The sequence below is a fragment of the Zootoca vivipara genome, chromosome 2, assembly GCF_965207765.1.
Source record: "Zootoca vivipara chromosome 2, rZooViv2.hap1.1, whole genome shotgun sequence".
In the NCBI taxonomy this organism is placed as follows: Eukaryota; Metazoa; Chordata; class Lepidosauria; order Squamata; family Lacertidae; genus Zootoca; species Zootoca vivipara.
This window is the reverse complement of record NC_142584.1, coordinates 13,390,899-13,403,219: the sequence shown is the minus strand read 5'-3', so window position 1 is coordinate 13,403,219 and position 12,321 is coordinate 13,390,899. Positions and strand designations below refer to the sequence as shown.

Sequence of the window (12,321 nt, the reverse complement as noted above, 5' to 3'; positions counted from 1 at the left end):
GCCCTGAGATCTTGTGGTGGGGTGTGTGTGTGTGTGTGTGTGTGTGTGTGTGTGTGTGTGTATAATACCTCTTCCTACTCTGAGCAGGTGCATATGTATTTATACACATTAAACCTTTAAAATTCCTACATAAAGTATAATAATAACATTTAAGGTCAGCAAACGTTAGCTGTCCTTAGTTATGAAGTTTCACAACAGACCCATTGGAGACTTAAGCTTTGGGGGTGGGGGCAGAGGGAGGCAACATCCATTTCCATTTGTTTTTTAATACTAATACAGAGCTCCTTTGCAATACTGATTTATTTTTAGATACTGAAATTATCATACAGAGAAACTGCGGAAGAAGAAGAAGAAGAAGAAGAAGAAGAAGAAGAAGAAGAAGAAGAAGAAGAAGAAGAAGAAGAAGAAGAAGAAGAAGAAGAAGAGGAGGAGGAGGAGGAGGAGTAGTAGTAGTTTGGATTTGATATCCCGCTTTATCGCTTCCCCAAAGGAGTTTCAAAGCAGCTAAACCGGTTCCCCAGATTACGAGTCTACCGCTCTTAACCACTACACCACATTGGCTTCATACTGTATAAAGTTCCAGAGTATGTACTCTACATGCATTGAGGCTTTGAATGAACGGCTCCTGTCACCTGAAATTGCACTGTGTGCATACAAATGACACACATGACAAAATGTTCACCCAAAAAATAAAATTAAAGTGCTAACAAGTTTCCACTGCAGATGCATAAAGGATTATTTTCACTTAATGGATTTTCCAGGGTAAGAGAAAATCCGGATTTAATGTAAAAAGTAGAGGCTCGCATTTTGATGACGACAGCCTCCTGCAGATGGTGCAAAAACATGTGTGCAAGAGCAGCACCAATTCCATAATAAACCTCCATCTGGAAGCACCTTAATTCAGCTCAGAGTCCACGGTACAAAACCCCTGCAGGGTGCTGTTGTTCTATCACAAAATGCTTACCAATGCCATTTGCCTGATTCTCTCCTTCCCCTACCAAAACTGCTTGGCCTATTGCGCTCACTAAGTTTTCCTAAGCCACCGTTATGTCTGGACTTCCATCTACAACTCTGAAAACATATGTAATATTATTGTAATAATTCCTATATGCGACAAAGAATGTTTGAATCCCTGACCCTGTCCTTGTGGTACCTTCGTAAGAAAAGCCCAAAGGGCTGGGTGCAAATTTCAGGCCTTCTCAGTTGGAGTGTACTACTTGTCAGTGGCAATGTGACCCCATCCATGTGTCACCGGGGGGGGGGGGCAAAGAAAAGGCCATGCCCATTATAAATCTTGGGTATATACTCATTCCATCTGTGCCCCAATTATACTATTACAAAACCTTTTCCCACTCCTATTGCTTATTAAACACCAATTATTGCCGTTAACAACCCCCCCCCTTATTTATTTTTATGCACCTGGTGTTTTGTGAGCATATCTGCAATGAATGCCAGACATGTTTAACTGGAATATTTTTAGGGTGTGTGTGTAGTAAGGAGGTACTGTGCACTGCAGTTTCAACTACACAAAACGTTTTGAAATTTCAATGGATTAAGTAATGAATGAAAGCAGATGGGTAGAACAAAAGCTAAAATTAATGCAGGCAGTTTTACAGACACTAACATTACTGAGCTCTAGGACTATGATTAGCTCATTACTGTGAGCAGTAGGGAGTGGTAAAAAGCTGTCATAACCACTCTACTCTTGATAAGGAACCTACATCTTTCTTTTTCTTTCTTTCTTAAATCATGGAACGGTGGACAAATAAAAATATTATCTCCTCTCAGTCTCCTTTCTTACAGGCTAAACATACCCAGCTCCTTCAACTGCTTCTCATAAGGCTTGGTTTCCAGACCCTTGATTATCTTGGTTGCGGACTCACTGTTGAGAAGATTGAAACAAAAGGGGTAATGAGAACCACCTCACTGTTTGGATAGACCATTTTTTAAACTCACACTGAGGAGCTCCTCAGCTGGTTGTGTTGCTGTGCTGCTGGCTTAGTGTGCTATCCAAACCTGAGCTTGTGAATTGTCTCTGCCAGACACACCGTGAGCCCTAGACCCAAGAACAAACCTTGGTTACAAACCATGAGCCCAGGTTCGGTTGACATGCTAAGCCCAAACCATGGGTGCTTTCGTTGTATGTGCTATATTTTGCTTTTTAAAAGTAATTATGAGTTATTTTTGAAAATGAAAACCTATATTTGGATAATTTATTTTCTTTTAGCTTGCCCTAGAATTCCAAATCCCTTTAAGTTGTTCAAATTGTTAGGCAATTGGGCATATTTTATTGCTTATACCCCACAATGATCAACTAAATTATTATTATTTTCCTGTGAACAACCCTGAGATCTTTTGAGCAGGCATGTCCAACCGGTCAATCACGATCTACCAGTCGATTGTGGGGCGTCCCTGGTCCATAGCTGCCAAGTTATCCCTTTTTAAAAGGGATTTTCCATTATGCTGAATAGGCTTCCTCGCGAGAAAAGGGAAAACTTGGCAGCTATGCCCTGGTCGATCCTGGTTGATCGCGTGACCCTGATTGATCGCCCCCCCTCCAAAAAAAAGCAAAAAAAAAAGCTCAGCAACTTTGGGTCTTCCTCCCCACAACCTTGGTCAATCCAATGGGTAGACCACTACCAGTTTTTTATAGTAGGGGTAGATTGCATTCTCTTGGGAGTTGGACATGCCTGCTTTAGAGGAAGGGCAGTATAATAATAATAATAATAATAATAATAATGGCTTAGCTCACACCAGTCCAGCAGGAGTGCCGTGTCCACAATCAATGTTTGGCTTACCATTACTTGTGAACCAGGTTTATGTGGCTTAAACATTAAACCACCCTGACCCATTTTGCTTAACATCCAGTATGATGAAGAGTTCTGGAGCTTGCTCACTATTTGGGGACCTTTTGGCTGGCCCTCTAAAGGTAATGTGTATTTTGAAAAACACCCACACACTCACTGCTTTTTTACTTAAAAAATATTTAGGGATACTCTCATTTTCCTACTCATATTGAAATACTGCCCCTCAATGAGGCGGTTAGATTAACAAAATGTTTAGGGGTATCTGCATCCCCCCAGAAAAAGCACTGTGTATATACTGTATATAGTTAATCCAACCCCCCCCCCGCAGTTATTAAATGCACACAAGTCCAAACTGGGAAACCCTATTTTTCTTTTAATTTAGAAGGAGTGGGGATAAAATTGGTTGTCGTCTCTGCCCTCCTCTAATATAAAAGAGAAAACTCAGCCTCTTCAGTAATGAGGAATTTAGAAAATGTCCACTAGAAGCAAATATAAAAGCAGTGCTATGCAAACCACAACAAAGGGATTCCTTGTCGCTTGCCTTTAATGTTAACCTCCTACCCTTTTCCCGCCTCATGGGCCTGATTTGTCCTGCATGAATGGAATAGGAACTACAGAAGGTGGGAATTGGCCTGAGGTGAGACGGCTATCACAAGAACACCGCCTACGTAATTGGGCCGTGTGGGCGCTTAATAGAGGTGAGCGGGGCGGGGCCGGGAGAAAAACAGCCCTTGCCCTTGAGAAAAAAGGCGCCGCGAGCGTCCCGCTCCAGACGGATAGGCCGAACGCACGGCGCGTCAGGGAGCGGACGCGGTGTCGTCACGCTCAGCTTCACGATGCCAGTACGGCGCAGCCAATCGGGATCGGGAGGGGCGTCAGGCTGGCGGGATTCAAACTGGGAGGCGGTTGCGAACGGTCGCGCGAAGCCGTTGGGTGCCTGGAGAGCGCCTGTCTCTGCGGGCTGAGGGAACAACGCGCGCCGGTTTCGCGAGGGCAGAAGGGCATTTCCTCTCACGCGGACGCCGGCAGGTAACGGGGGTGGGTGGATAGGGGTATCTCTGGTACCAGGCAGTCGGGGCTCTTGGGGACGCATGGCGTGGAGCGAACATCTGACAGAAAAGTAGTGAAGTGGCTGGAAAGAGCAGAGCGTGCGTCCTGTAAATAATTGCAATAGCATTATTATTATTATTATTATTATTATTGCAATATTGTCACCATCTACTACTACTGCTACTATTATTATTAAATATGTGTAGTTACGAAGATAACTAGCTATCGTGGGGCGAGAAAATGTGGAAGTTTCCAAATTTCTCGCTTCAAGTGAACTTCCGTCATATATTTTACTTATTCATATATTTTATTTATTCCCCATGAAACCTTCCCGCCGTAGAAAGTATTGAAAAAGGCTGGGTTTTTTTGGGGTGGGTGGGAATGGATTTCCCACCCACCCTTTCTCAGCCCCATTCGCTTCTGAGAAATGATGATGGGAGGCGAGGCTTGAGATTGGTGATTTCTAAAGCGCCTGAAAGCTTGTGCATCTTGATCTAAATCCCCAAAATGTATTTTATATAGTTAAGTTTTTACCTTTCTCTTCTGTACCTTTTATTTCATTGCTATGGCTGGTGGCTGATGCAAATAAAGTTTATTCTGATTCTTGCGCTTCATTTTCTGACCATTCTGGTTTGCTTCGCAAGGATGTTGCCCTAATATGGATTTTGGAATTCTTCTTAATGGGCTGACACCACTATTGGTACCTTTATTTTTTCCTCATAGAAATGACAGAAGTGTCAAATAGTAAGGTTTTTCTTTTATTTATACAGTGCTGTTCAGGTGCATGGTGTTTTATACTCTGCAATGGGCTTCCCTGCCTTGAGGAACTTAAGGTCTAGACTAGTTTTACACAAGGAGGCAACAAGAAGTGTCAGGCCTGTTCTCAGTAGGAAATGAGATCTTAAGGACAGTGCTGAAAGTCTTGGGGGGCGGGGAAATGATGGGTTTCGGGGGGGGGGGAGGAAATTAAAGGAAATGAGGGAATTGGAAACACGAACACCCCTGTGTTATTCATCTTGATTTCCATGATGAAACAAAGGAAAGAAATGTACAAAATAAACATTAATAAGATATTATGGGAGGAATCTGCAGGCGTTGGGAACAGGTAGGGAGAAAGGGCAGAATCCTTTTAGGAAACAGAACACATCCAGTACCTTCAGATTGTGGCAATGGTTGAGCAAACATCACAGGCAGGTATGTTTTAGGACCCGAAGGCAGAAAGATAGGGTGGGCAGGCCACCCATAGGCTTGAAGATATAGATAGACAAGTGAGTATTTGCTGGATACAAGAGTAAACAGGAGGTCAGTGTAAGGAGAGGCATCATGTGAATCTTGAGTAATGAGAGAGGTGGATTTGGTTCCAGAGTGACAGTGGGCATTCAAAGAGGAGATTGTTATAGCCACAGCTGGAAGTGCATGAATTAAAGTTTTTTGCTGACGGTGGAGGGCCAGATTTTTGCAAATCTGCTGAGGGCAGAGAACAAAATTTCTGGTGGACCCCAATGGAGTAGAGGAAAGCTGAGGAAGAACTTCCCTCTGTGAAAAGGTTGAGTGAGCAATAAGGTCAGGACAGAGTTGCAAGAACCAAGAGCATAAAGGTTATCAAGAAAGATCAACTATATAAAATGTAGCAGTGCACTCCAGGACAAAAAGAAGTACTGTAGAGGTCTTTTTATTTGGCAGCAGAATAATCACTGGCCATTTTGGTGAGGGCAGAAGTCAGATTGTATGTGTGTGTTAAGATAAGAGTAGGAAGGTTGAGTAAGGAATAAGTGGGGCGCTTCAGGAGTTCTGAGGAAAGCACAGAAGAAAAACCAGCCACTGGTTGGGGGTGGCACAATGGGTCAAGGGATTCTTTACTACAAGATGTACTAATGGCTGCCAGGTTGGATGACTTTAAAATACAATTAGATAAATTCATGAAGCATAAGGCTGTCTGTCAGTGGCTACTAGCTACACTGGCAATGTTCTTCTTTCACTAATAGAGACATTATGGCTTCGAATACCAATTTCTGCCCTAGCTGGTCCTTTGGCCTGATCCAGCTGAGCTCTTCTTATGTTGGTTGTTTCTTTTTTTTCCAGACCAGTGAAAATAGTGGCATGCTTGAATGCAGTACAGAAGAAGCCAGTGGAGAATTATAAGTTGATTAGGTGGTGGAGAGGAGGGATAATGACAAGGCAACGACAACCAGAAGTTGAAATGGGATAGGATCAAGGCTGGTCAACTTGCCAAATATGGGCTGGAATGCATCTCATTCCTGAATGATAAGAACTTCTCCTTCCCTTCCTCTTTTTGCTAAAGTCCTTCCCCTGAGGACAGCAGTCCTGCTTCCAATTATTCCTTCAATAATCTGATAACACCTGCTTCTTTTCTGTGTCTTAGGAGATTCATTCTTTAAGGCCTTCTCATGCTGCTGTCTGAGCCTCCAGGGTGCAGGAATCCAGGAGTGCGGGTATCATGTTGCCTTCTAATAGATGTCTCTTGTATGATTGTGAAACTTTATAACAGTGGCCACGCTTGGGCTTAAGTATGGTTTATAGCCAGTGTTATTAGTTTGTGCATGAACTGCCTGTTGGTGAAAGCAGCTCAAGCAATTTCTCCTTCTCCCCAGTCCAGGAGCAGCAAACATGAAGTATTGGCTTAACGTTGCATCCAAACAAGCACTTGTGGCTGTTTCTCCCAAACATACCACATTTGGGAACTTAGGTGTGTTCTTTGCTTTCCTGGTGATGGTCCCTGTGAGGTAGGTGGGCTGAGAGACTTCAGAGAAGTGTGACTAGCCCAAGATCACCCAGCAGCTGCATGTGGAGGAGCAGAGACACAAACTCGGTTCCCCAGATTAGGAGTCTACCGCTCTTAACCACTACACCACACTGGTTAAGAGATTCTCTCCCTTATTTCTGTAGAGCTCAGATTGTTTGTTTATGACCAAATTCTAATTTAAACTCATTGGTCTATGTGACCTCACTGAGCTGTAGAATTTCTAAATCTGGGCATTCCTGAAGATGCCTGTGACTTTGAAGAGGTTGAAATGGAGTCAGCCACTCAACATATGGGAATTGCCTACAACTAATCCTGTACAAGACTGAGCAGCTAGCTTTGACCCACAGTAAGAAGAACATCTATGATTTGCTGCTTTTTCTTGTGCCTTATCTGTGACCTTTCTGAAAACATGGCATTTACAAAAGCTTTCATGGATTTGCAGAAGAAAGATGTTCTGTTGAGTAACCTTGGCTAACACATATGCATGGTGCCTGTAAAAATGCCTTTCCATTCTCATTTCTCTGCAAAAGTTTTCATCCCTGGTTTTTCTAAATTTGTGGTATTTAAAATAGGTTTCTTCCTTCATTGAATTAATAATTTTTAAAAGGAAATCTAAAGGAAATAAGACTATAGGCCCGCAGTGTTCCCTATGTGGATTAAATAGTGACTATAATTGGATTTAAAATGACAGTACTACTTTGCTGCTATCCAGTATGTATTTACTTAGGAGTTAGACCCATATGTTCAGCAAATCTTACTTCTGAATAGACAGGTATATGATTGTGTTGTTGGTAATAATGGGTAATATTTTAACCTAAGTATTTGGGGAAGGGGGAAAGAATTGGTTTGTACTTCCCCATGCGGCAAGTGGTAGCCTTTTGCAGAATATTCAGACACTGTATTTTCTGCAGTATCTACTTGTATTAAAACATACAAGTAGATATTGGCAAGTTTTGATTGTTAAACAGCTTCCATTTACCCCAAGGCAACAGCTATGGCTCCTTGTCAGCAGGACTTATTGCAAGAAATTTGTCTACATTCCTGCTATTTCCACACCAGCCCTCATCCAAGCTAGTAGCCATCAAATACCACAAATGCTCATTTGAGAAAACCTCTTGTAGTCATCAGCACCCATTTAAATGAATATCTTTAGCTATTGCCTTTACTCTAGGCTTTCATACAACTAATTTCTCACTTGACACAATAATCACATCCCCCCTCCCCCTGTTTGCGTGCTGTAATACTGAAAGCTTCAGCCAGTTGTACAAATGCATTTCTCTCATTGGTCCAGATTTATAGCTGGGAGAGAGAAGGTCATATCTGGATTTTCTTGGTCTGGTGTTTTGAGTAGTTCTTATCAGCATTACATCCACCATAGTCAGACTTACAATGAGTGCAGGGTTACTTCAGCCTGCAGATTTGGAGAGCCGTTAATGGTGGTAATTTTGTCTGGAGTGGCAGAAATGGACGAGGGAAAGGAATAAGGTGATAAAAAGAACAGGCAATTTCGTCCAGGGGAAAAAATGTGACACAGGCATAGAGATTGCCAGCCTTTTTGGCCCATGATCACACACTCATGCTAGTTGTTTCTTTTTGTCCCTCTCCCAGATCAATCTCTTCTATCTTGGAAAGACCAAATAAAGGGAGTGAAACAGAAAGCACCCACATATACTCTTTTCCAAAGGACCTGGGTAAAAGTCAGATTCAGCAGAATTAAAATAAATATGCTTGAATTTGCATCATGTGAAGTGTAGTTTGTTAAGGGTGCTCAGAATTGTAGCTCTGAGAGGGGTAAACTACAGTTTCTGGGTTTCTATGGGGGAATATGTATGCTTTAAGTGTGTGGTATGGACATGCCAGTGTTAGAAACGGATAGAAGCTAGGAGACAAGTGGCTTCTGGGACCTGAATTGTGGGTGCCAAAACAGAAGGTCTAGTTGCCACGGCAGGGGGGGTGGGGGTGTCAGCAACACTTTTTATTTATTATTTTGAAAAGCAAGAACTAATACACAATTCACATGACACATTGTTAATATCGCATTGTTAACAGAAATTGTAAATACCGTACATGTTTAGTTTGGTGTTTATAATAAAAATATTGGTACCAAACTTCATTTTTCAAAACACTGTACTCCAGAGCTTTCCAAACTTTTCATGTTGGTGACACACTTTTTAGACATGCATCATTTTGTGACACAGTGATTCAGTTTTACTAGCAAATCAGAGACGAAACTAACCCCTTTCCGGCCCCCGGGGAGGGGAGCGTAGGGAGCATTTGCGCGATACGCCTACACACTGCAGCCGACACACTAACGTATCGCAACACACAGTTTGGAAAGCTCTGCTCTACTCTTGTTAAACTCCTTAACATATATACTTCAAGGCTTCTAAGCACATACATTTCCGTAATCCTTGAGTGTCAACCAGGTGCAAAAAATGGCACCCAGACCTCTTGAGGTGCTTGCAAATGGAGAATCTTTAGGCACAAAATGTGCCTGGAGCCCTGCTAATTTTGAACCCTGGGATGTGCCCTCTCTGCTCTGATTCCTGTGATATCCCCCTTCAGTCTAGCTGGTCAATCCATATTCATCCTTCCAGTCTCCCAAATCACACCCCTTTCTCTTCTTCCTTCTTAGTCGCTCAGTTTTCTGTTCAGCTACTTAGCTGCTAAGCTGAGTCTCAAAAGCACAAAAAGCTGAAACAAAGTGAGAAGGAATGCTGCTTCTCCAACTTGCACCAGTTCTTTGTACTTTTCAAGGGTTGGGGTGGGGGGAAGGTGGCCACCTTTCCACCTCTTGCTGAAAGGTGCAGCAAGCAAGGTTGGAATTACTCTGGTTTTGCCCTCAAGGTGACACCAGAATTAAGTTATCTCGAGACACCTTAAAACCCCCATCTAATCCTTGGGCAGATCTTACAATTTATTTCCTAATGGTAAGGTATATAGAAGGGTAATGTATAGGCATCACCTAAGTCTGAGAGTTTTTCTTATTGCAGAGCACTAGCTATGTGTTAAGTGATTAGAGACTTGGAAGCATTCATCTATAATGGGAAAAAATAATTGTGGCATTTTGTTTGAGTGGGGCAGAGAGGCAACATTCTTTCAAAAACCTGTTCTTCCTGCAGAGATGAAGACAGGGCTGTTTCTACTTTCCATTTTGTGCTTTCCATAATTTATATTTCAGCTGCTGGCATAAATGGCTAAGATACCAATATTTAGACTCTTGATAAAATAGTTGGCATTCCTGCATGCAGCCTACTAGAGAGGCTAGCCTTTCCTGATGGTTCAAGAGGCTAAAGTGGAATCTGTTACATGTGATTTTGAATAACAGACTTAAAAGGTAAAGGGGCCCCTGACCATCAGGTCCAGTCGTGTCCGACTCTGGGGTTGCGGCGCTCATCTCACTCTATAGGCCGAGGGAGCCGGCGCACAGCTTCCGGGTCATGTGGCCAGCATGACAAAGCCGCTTCTGGCAAACAAGAGCAGCACACAGAAACGCCCTTTACCCTCCTGATGTAGCGGTACTTATTTATCTACTTACACTTTGACATGCTTTCGAACTGCTAGGTTGGCAGGAGCAGGGACCAAGCAACTGGAGCTCACCCCGTCGCAGGGATTCGAACTGCCGACCTTCTGTTAGGCAAGCCCTAGGCTCTGTGGTTTAACCCACAGCGCCAGCTGTGTCCCTAACTTATTAAACCTCACAATAATTTCATAATTATCTGTCTATGTATTTCTAATAGTACAGTGGGACCTCAACTTACAAATTTAATCCGTTCCGAATGCACACTCGTAGGTCGAAACTTCGTAAGTCGAGTTTCCCATAGGAAAAGCGGTTTCCCATAGGAATGCATTGGAAACGAAAAAAATCGCAAGTCGGGAAAACCGCATCTAAAAATTCGTAAGTCGAGGAAACCGCATCTAGCCATGAACGGGTTTTCCGTTCGGATGTTGAAAAAATCGTAAGCGCACGGCCACCTTTTCTCTTCATAAGTCGAAAACGTCGGATGTCAAGTACTTCGTAAATTGAGGTCCTACTGTATAACCAACTCAGTAATTTCTGATATAACTGTAAAAATTTATTATTCCAAAATGAAACCTTCCTCCGGTTGTGAATATTAAGAGGATGCCAGCAAGGTTGAACCTTTCTGTAAAAAAGGATTAAAATAAAGTCCTATTGACTAGTGATTAAAATTGTAATTTAAATCGATTTGATTTAAATCAAATCCACCCTGGACATACATGTCAGATCACAGTTTACTGTTACAAAAAACGAGCCTAGTATCCCTCTGGGTTTACATGCTCTCTCTCTGACAGAGCCACAAGAAATGCCAAAGCTTCCATTATTTATTAACCACATCTTGCTGCATCACCCAAACCTAGACAAACTACTTAATCTTAACTAGGGTTTGTTGAAACAAGCCAATTTCAAATAATAATAATAATAATAATAATAATAATAATAATAATAATAATAATTTATTATTTATACCCCGCCCATCTGGCTGGGTTTCCCTAGCCACTCTGGGCGGCTTACAACAGAAAAATGAACTTCAAACTACTCTACTACTTAACACATTACATTACCTTCTCTGCATGATGCTCAGAATCAAAGGCCAAACCTAACCGAAGAGCTTCTGTTTCAACCTAATACTGTACTGTAAAAGTAAAACAACTTCAAGTTACAAACTTGGGATATTTAACACTAGCAGCTGGAATCTTGCACTGCTTGGAGATTGGGGTGATGTGCAACAGTATAATACTACAGGTTCATGTATCACTTATTTCTCAATGTAGCTGCAGCTGCAGCAACATGAAGTATTTTAGCACATATGATCCAGCCCCCAGAAGCTTTCAACTGTTAAAATGGGGAAAGGTTTGAGTCTGTTAGGGACCCAGGTGGCGCTGTGGGTTAAACCAGAGTGTAGAGCTTGCTGATCCGAAGGTCGGTGGTTCGAATCCCTGCAACGGGGTGAGCTCCTGTTGCTCGTTCCCAGCTCCTGCCCACCTAGCAGTTCAAAAGCACATCAAGTGCAAGTAGATAAATAGGTACTGCTCCGGTGGGAAGGTAAACGGCGTTTCTGTGTGCTGCTCTTGTTTGCCAGAAGCGGCTTTGTCATGCTGGCCACATGACCTGGAAGCTGTACGCCGGCTCCCTCGGCCAATAATGCGAGATGAGCGCCGCAACCCCAGAGTCTGTCACGACTGGACCTAATGGTCAGGGGTCCTTTTACCTTTTAATAAGTTAACTGTTTATATTTGGACAACTTTTCTGCTGTACTTTATTGGAAGGAGAAAAATAACCATTTCCTTAATAACAATTTAAACAATTTATTTCACTAAAACAATAACATTATACCATATGGATCCAGGTTTGTTAACTGATGTGGTTAAACAATTTTTTAAATAAAATAAAACACCTTAGACTGAGTTTTAGCACACATGAAAAACTTAAAACAAATCGTTATTTCCTGATGAATAGCCTTTGAACTAGAATGTAACTTAAATAGAAAATTATCTTTAGAAAGATTTTCCCCCCAAAAGCATTTTATTTTAAAAAATCCGATTTAATTTTTTTAAAAAATCTGATTTTTTAAATATATATGTATACGGTCTATTTTAATCATTGGTTTTTATCCATCCTGAACATGTCTGAACCTAGCACAGTGACTGACCCAAGTTCATCTAGTTAGCTTCATAGCT

General features: G+C 42.1%; 1 protein-coding gene across 2 annotated transcripts in view; it reads left to right on the top strand.

The window, feature by feature from the left end:
* Positions 1 to 3,486: 3,486 nt before the first annotated feature.
* RACGAP1 (Rac GTPase activating protein 1) overlaps positions 3,487 to 12,321 on the top strand; it is a 30,846-nt gene continuing 22,011 nt past the window's right edge. Inside the window, exon 1 of one of the 2 annotated variants that reach the window (XM_035103781.3) lies at positions 3,487 to 3,836. The gene's annotated coding sequence lies outside the window, so the exon portion shown is untranslated. Of the gene's footprint in view, positions 3,837 to 6,834; positions 6,968 to 12,321 lie in introns of those variants that run through there. The other variant, XM_088661338.1, reaches the window with a different exon arrangement.